Raw genomic sequence first — 7,528 nt, 5'->3', positions numbered from 1 at the left:
AAAAATGTTAGGTAGAGGTTCATACAGGGATGGAGGAGCTAGGAGTGTTGAAGGGGGACATATAAGTCAAAGAATAAAAGGCAATGAAGGAAAGTCTGAGGGTCATGAGAAGAAACACCATGCCCCTGAATCCCCACTCCCCAGAATCAGGCACACAGAGGGGTCACGGGTGAGAAAGTTGTATCATGGCCTCCCTCAGCACCTATTAACCCATGTTGATGTGTACAGTGGTACATTGTGATGTCTAAGTCCACAAAGCCACCATTGGCTGTGGGAGTGCCTAGCTGACCAATCAGATTGAAGGGTGTGGCTCCTCATTGTCCTGAGAAGGTATATATAGGGAAGTCAGAGGCAGGGATTCTGGGTTAGGCCATTTCATGCTATCATCATAAGGTAACCAGGAAGCCACGGCAGCCAAGAAGAGTTCCAATGCGGTGTGCTTCATGGATGAAAGGACGAATGAAGACCCTTTTTACACAGAGATACAGGGGCAGTGTGAAGGTAAGATGATTCCATATATGCTCCCCATGTTCTCCATTGACTTGGCTTCCCAAGACCTCTACACTGCCCTTGCCTGCCACAAAAGCCCTCATCAGCCCACATCCGTTTTCCAGAAATCTCCCTTCCAACTCAGATGTGATACCCTTTCCTCAAAACGAGTACCCTTCTCTTGTCTTTCAAGGCATGGAATATGACCATAAGGGTCAGAAGACCTATAAAAGGAAACTTGAGAAAGAAAATCCGATTATACGCCACTCAGTCGAAGAAGGTGAAGAAAACAAGAAAACCAAACTGTTTTTTCTGTTCCTGTGCACGTAAGAAACTGAATCAAAGCTGAAAACGGTACCAAAACATGAGGCAAGGTCAAAGAAGGAGGCAGAATCAAGAGAGAAGGTTAGCTCAGCTACCCCAGAATGAGAGACCCTGTAGAAGTACAACCTGGGCAGCCAAGACCTGAATAGTAAAATCAGACAGTTTAGAATTGTGTCTCTAGAGGTCTACTTTCTTAGAAATGGCCAACCAGGAAAAGACTGACTCTCACACTAAAATAGTAAACTGATGGCTGCGATTAAAATATACAGCAAAATGTGAAAAGATGATATTTGTGTATGTATGAATTTTCTGATGGGAAGGTAGCACAGGAAGAAAATAGGTGGGCACCTGAGTGGGGAGGGATATGGGGTCCCAAGAGCTGAGGGAACAGACCCTCAGGTTCCCCAGTTAGCCAGAGATTACAGGTCTAGATTGGATCAGGAGTCTGCACTGAAGGTGAATAACCCTGCTTAACAATTGATCTCAGTGGCAAGGAGTAGTGGTTCGGTGTTCCTGCCATTGTTTGGGGGTGGAGTGACATTCCGGTTTAATTTACCAAAACCCAGATGGGAAGAGGGCTTCACATGGGGATGGTGAATGTCGTACTTCCCCTGAGTGAGGCAGGCAGAAATCACCTCCTGGCCACTTATGTCATAACGGGCTTTGTTGCATCATTCACCTAAGCTGTCAGCTAAAGGTGCTCAGGAGGCACAAAATGCTGATACAACTAAAACCACAATTGGCACTCCCAAAGATTAAAATAATGTTTGGAGGGATCAGAGCAAATATCAATTAGGCCACTGTTATCCTTAGAAATTTGTGGGAGCAGTGTGTTCCCAAGGGCAGGGCAGTGGAGGTGGCCAAATCCTGGTGCAGATGACTAACAGGATTAGGACACACAGATAATGTTTTTGGGTGGGGGGCACCATGCAGTTTGTGGGATCTTAGTTCCGTACCCAGGGATTGAACCTTTTCCCCTTCTAGTGAAAGCATGGAGTTCTAACCACTGGACAATCAGAGAAGTCAGGACAGAGACTTTTGATAAAAGGATTAATATAAGATTATGTAAAAGCTGGTCTTATATTTATCACCATATCCTATTATTTCTAAATAACTACAGTCGTAAAACATTCTTTCCCAATAAACTCTTTTGTTAGTCCAAGTTCTACAAGTTTTCGTGGTTTAACAAGAAGAGTATCGAATATTTAATTTGGTGATAACTTTAGTTTTGAAGTGTTTGAATAGTTTCAAGGAGTAGTCAATCAAATATGGAGACATATAAGGCAGAGTCTCTACCAGAGGAATCCCGTGTGTTTTCAGAAAACATTTTAGAAACAATTAAAACTGAGTTTCACCATCAGCATGAAAATAGTTGAGTTCAGATTTTAAGTCAGTTGTAAGTTATCTTTTATCTGGAGTGCAGGTCCAAAGATAATCTTTTTTTTTTTTAATTTTATTTTATTTTTAAACTTTACAATATTTTATTAGTTTTGCCAAATATCGAAATGAATCCACCACAGTATACCTGTGTTCTCCATCCTTAACCCTCCTCCCTCCTCCTTCCCCATACCCTCCCTCTGGGTCGTCCCAGTGCACCAGCTCCAAGCATCCAGTTTCGTGCATCGAACCTGGACTGGCGACTCATTTTATACATGATATTATACATGTTTCAATGCCATTCCCCAAATCTCCCCTCCCTCTCCCTCTCCCACAGAGTCCATAAGCCTGATATATACATCAGTGTCTCTTTTACTGTCTCGTACACAGGGTTATTGTTACCATCTTTCTAAATTCCATATATATGCGTTAGTATACTATATTGGTGTTTTTATTTCTGGCTTACCTCACTCTGTATAATAGGCTCCAGTTTCATCCACCTCATCAGAACTGATTAAATGTATTTTTTTTATGGCTGAGTAATACTCCATTGTGTTTATGTACCACAGATTTCTTATCCATTCACCTGCTGATGGGCATCTAGGTTGCTTCCATGTCCTGGCTACTATAAACAGTGCTGTGATGAACTTTGAGGTACACATGTTTCTTTCCCTTCTGGTTTCCTCACTGTGTATGCCCAGCAGTGGGATTGCTGGACCATAAGGCAGTTCTATTTCCAGTTTTTTAAGGAATCTCCACACAGTTCTCCATAGTGGCTGTACTAGTTTGCATTCCCACCAACAGTGTAAGAGGCTTCCCTTTTCTCCACACCCTCTCCATCATTCATTGCTTGTCGACTTTTGGATCACAGCCATTCTGACTGACGTGAAATGCTACTTCATAGTGGTTTTGATTTGCATTTCTCTGATAATGAGTGATGTTGAGCATCTTTTCATGTGTTTGTTAGCCATCTGTATGTGTTCTTTGGAGAAATGTCTATTTAGTTCTTTGGCCTAGTTTTTGATTGGGTCCTTTATTTTTCTGGAATTGAGCTGACTGAGTTGCTTGTATATTCTCGAGATTAGTTGTTTGTCAGTTGTTTCATTTGCTATTATTTTCTCCCATTCTGAAGGCTGCCTTTTCACCTTGCTAATAGTTTCCTTTGTTGTGCAGAAGCTTTTAAGTTAATTAGGTCCCATTTGTTTATTTTTGCTTTTATTTCCAATATTCTGGTAGGTGGGTCATAGAGGATCCTGCTGTGATGTATGTCGGAGAGTGTTTTGCTATTTTCTCCTCTAGGAGTTTTATTGTTTCTGGTCTTACATTGAGATCTTTAATTCATTTTGAGTTTATTTTTGTGTATGGTGTTAGAAAGTGTTCTAGTTTCATTCTTTTACAAGTGGTTGACCAGTTTTCCCAGCACCACTTGTTAAAGAGATTGTCTTTAATCCAAGGTATATTCTTACCTCCTTTGTCAAAGATAAGGTGTCCATATGTGCGTGGATTTATCTCTGGGCTTTCTATTTTGTTCCATTGATCAATATTTCTGTCTTTGTGCCAGTACCATACTGTCTTGATAACTGTGGCTTTGTAATAGAGCCTGAAATCAGGTAGGTTGATTCCTCCAGTTCCATTCTTCTTTCTCAAGACAGCTGTGGCTCTTCGAGGTTTTTTGTATTTCCATACAAATTGTGAAATTATTTGTTCTAGCTCTGTGAAGAATACCGTTGGTAGCTTACTAGGGATTGTATTGAATCTATAAATTGCTTTGGGTAGGATACTCATTTTTACTATATTGATTCTTCCAATCCATGAACATGGTATAATTCTCCATCTATTAGTGTCCTCTTTGATTTCTTTCACCAGTCTTTTATAGTTTTCTATATATAGGTCTTTAGTTTCTTCAGGTAGATATATTCCTAAGTATTTTATTCTTTCCGTTGCAATGGTGAATGGAATTGTTTCCTTAATTTCTCTTTCCGTTTTCTCATTATTAGTGTATAGGAATGCAAGGGATTTCTGAGTGTTGATTTTATATCCTGCAACTTTACTATAGTCATTGATTAATTCTAATAATTTTCTGGTGAAGTCTTTAGGGTTTTCTATGTAGAGGATCATGTCATCTGCAAACAGTGAGAGCTTTACTTCTTCTTTTCCAATTTGGATTCAATTTATTTCTTTTTCTGCTCTCATTGCTGTGGCCAAATCTTCCAAGACTATGTTGAATAGTAATGGTGAAAGTGGGCACCCTTGTCTTGTTCCTGACTTTAGAGGAAATGCTTTAAAATTTTCACCATTCAGGATAATGTTTGCTGTGGGTTTGTCATATATAGCCTTTATTATGTTGAGGTATTTTCCTTCTATTCCTGCTTTCTGGAGAGTTTTTATCATAAATGGATGTTGAATTTTGTCAAAGGCTTTCTCTGCATCTATTGAGATAATCATATGGTATTTATTTTTCAGTTTGTTAATGTGGTGTATTACATTGATTGATTTGTGGATATTGAAGAATCCTTGCATCCCTGGGATAAAGCCCACTTGGTCCTGGAGAATGATCTTTTTAATGTGTTGTTGAATTCTGATTGCTAGAATTTTGTTAAAGAATTTTGCATCTATGTTCATCAGTGATATTGGCCTGTAGTTTTCTTCTTTTGTGGGATTTTTGTCAAGTTTTGTTATTAGGGTGATGGTGGTCTCACAGAATGAGTTTGGAAGTTTACCTTCCTCTGCAATTTTCTGGAAGAGTTTGAGCAGGATAGGTGTTAGCTATTCTCTAAATTTTTGGTAGAATTCAGCTGTGAAGCCATCTGGACCTGGGCTTTTGTTTGCTGGAAGTTTTTTTATTACAGTTTCAATTTCCGTACTTGTGATGGGTCTGTTAAGATTTTCTATTTCTTTCTAGTCCAGTTTTGGAAAGTTGTACTTTTCTAAATATTTATGCATTTCTTCTACGTTGTCCATTTTATTGGCATATAATTGTTGATAGTAGTCTCTTATGATCCTTTGTATTTCTGTGTTGTCTGTTGTGATCACTCCATTTTCATTTCTAATTTTATTGATTTGATTTTTCTCCCTTTGCTTCTTCATGAGTCTGGCTAATGGTTTGCCAGTTTTATTTATCCTTTCAAAGAACCAGCTTGTGGCTTTGTTGATTTTTGCTATGGTCTCTTTTGTTTCTTTTGCATTTAATTCTGCTCTAATTTTTAAGATTTCTTTACTTCTACTAACCCTCGGTTTCTTCATTTCTTCCTTTTCTAGTTGCTTTAGGTGCAGGGTTAGGTTATTTGTTTAACTTTTTTCTTGTTTCTTTAGGTATGCCTGTATTGCTATGAACTTTCCCCTTAGGACTGCTTTTAAAGTGTCCCATAGGTTTTGGGTTGTTTTGTTTTCATTTTCATTAGTTTCTATGCAAATTTTGATTTCTTTTTTGATTTCTTCTGTGATCTACTGGTTATTCAGCAGCGTGTTGTTCAGCCTCCATATGTTGGAATTTTTAGTAGTTTTTCTCCTGTAATTGAGATCTAATCTTACTACATTGTGGTCAGAAAAGATGCTTGGAATGATTTCTATTTTTTTGAATTTACCAAGGCTAGGTTTATGGCCCAGGATGTGATCTATCCTGGAGAACGTTCCATGTGTGCTTGAGAATATGGTGAAATTCATTGTTTTGGGATGAAATGTCCTTTAGATATCAATTAGGCCTAACTGGTCTATTGTATCATTTTACGTTTGTGTTTCCTTGTTAATTTTCTGTCTGGTTGATCTATGCATAGGTGTGAGTGGGGTATTAAAGTCTCCCACTATTATTGTGTTATTCTTAATTTCTCCTTTCTTACTTGTTAGCATTTGTCTTACATATTGTGGCACTCCCGTTTTCGGTGCATATATATTTATAATTGTTCTATCTTCTTCTTGGATTGATCCTTTGATCATTATGTAGTGACCATATTTGTGTCTTTTCACAGCCTTCGTTTTAAAGTCTATTTTATCTGATATAAGTATTGCTACTCCTGCTTTCTTTTGGTCCCTATTTGCATGGAAAATCTTTTTCCAGCCCTTCACTTTCAGTCTGTATGTGTCCCCTCTTTTGAGGTGGGTCTCTTGTAGACAGCATATGTAGGGATCTTGTTTTTGTATCCATTCAGCCAATCTTTTTCTTTTGGTTGGGGCATTCACCCCATTTACTTTTAAGGTAATTACTGATAAGTATGATCCCATTGCCATTTACTTTATTGTTTTGGGTTCGATGTTATACACCGTTTTTGTGTTTCCTGTATAGAGAGTATCCTTTAGTATTTGTCGGAGAGCTGGTTTGGTGGTGCTGAATTCCCTCAGCTTTTGCTTGCCTGTAAACCGTTTGATTTCTTCTTCATATTTGAATGAGATCCTTGCTGGGTACAATTATCTGGTCTGTAGGTTATTTTCTTTCTTCACTTTAAGTATGTCTTGCCATTCCCTCCTGGCTTGAAGAGTTTCTATCGAAAGATCAGCTGATATCCTTATGGGAATTTTCTTGTGTGTTATTTGTTGTTTTTCCCTTGCTGCTTTTAATATTTGTTCTTTGTGTTTGATCTTTGTTAATGTGATTAATATGTGTCTTGGGGTGTTTCGCCTTGGGTTTATCCTGTTTGGGACTCTCTGGGTTTCTTGGACATGGGTGATTATTTCCTTCCCCATTTTAGGGAAGTTTTCAACAATTATCTCTTCAAGTATTTTCTCATGGTCTTTCTTTTAGTCTTCTTCTTCTGGGACCCCTATGATTCGAATGTTGTAGTGTTTAATATTGTCCTGGAGGTCTCTGAGATTGTCCTCATTTCTTTTAATTCGTTTTTCTTTTATCCCCTCTGATTCTTTCATTTCTACCATTCTATCTTCAAATTCGCTAATGCTATCTTCTGCCTCTGTTATTCTACTATTTGTTGCCTCCAGAGTGTTTTTAATTTCATTTATTACATTTTTCATTATATACTGACTCTCTTTTTTTTTCTTCTAGGTCCTTGTTAAACCTTTCTTGCATCTTCTCAATCTTTGTCTCCAGGCTATTTATCTGTGATTCCATTTTGATTTCAAGATTTTGGATCAATTTCACCATCATTATTCAGAATTCTTTAAAAGGTAGATTCCCTATCTCTTGCTCTTTTGTTTGGTTTGGTTGGCATTTATTCTGTTCCTTTATTTGTTGTGTATTCCTGGGTCTCTTCATCTTGTTTAAATTGCTGAGTTTGGGGTGTCCTTTCTGTATTCTGACAGTTTCTGGAGTTCTCTTTATTGTGGTGTTTCCTTGCTCTTTGTGGGTTTGTACAGGTGGCTTGTCAAGGTTTCTTGGTTAGGGAAGCTT

The 7,528-nt window shown here is 38.2% G+C and overlaps 1 long non-coding RNA gene across 1 annotated transcript; it reads left to right on the top strand.

Moving 5' to 3' along the window:
* The first annotated feature begins 367 nt into the window (after nt 1-367).
* Nucleotides 368-1,098, top strand: LOC129639720 (uncharacterized). The gene is made up of 2 exons (XR_008708567.1): nt 368-501; nt 683-1,098. It is a non-coding gene; the product is annotated as an uncharacterized LOC129639720 (long non-coding RNA).
* Nucleotides 1,099-7,528: the final 6,430 nt, after the last annotated feature.

The sequence above is a fragment of the Bubalus kerabau genome, chromosome X, assembly GCF_029407905.1.
Source record: "Bubalus kerabau isolate K-KA32 ecotype Philippines breed swamp buffalo chromosome X, PCC_UOA_SB_1v2, whole genome shotgun sequence".
Taxonomy (NCBI): Eukaryota; Metazoa; Chordata; class Mammalia; order Artiodactyla; family Bovidae; genus Bubalus; species Bubalus kerabau.
Note: the sequence above shows the minus strand (reverse complement) of the source record. Positions and strands in the feature narration are given on the sequence as shown.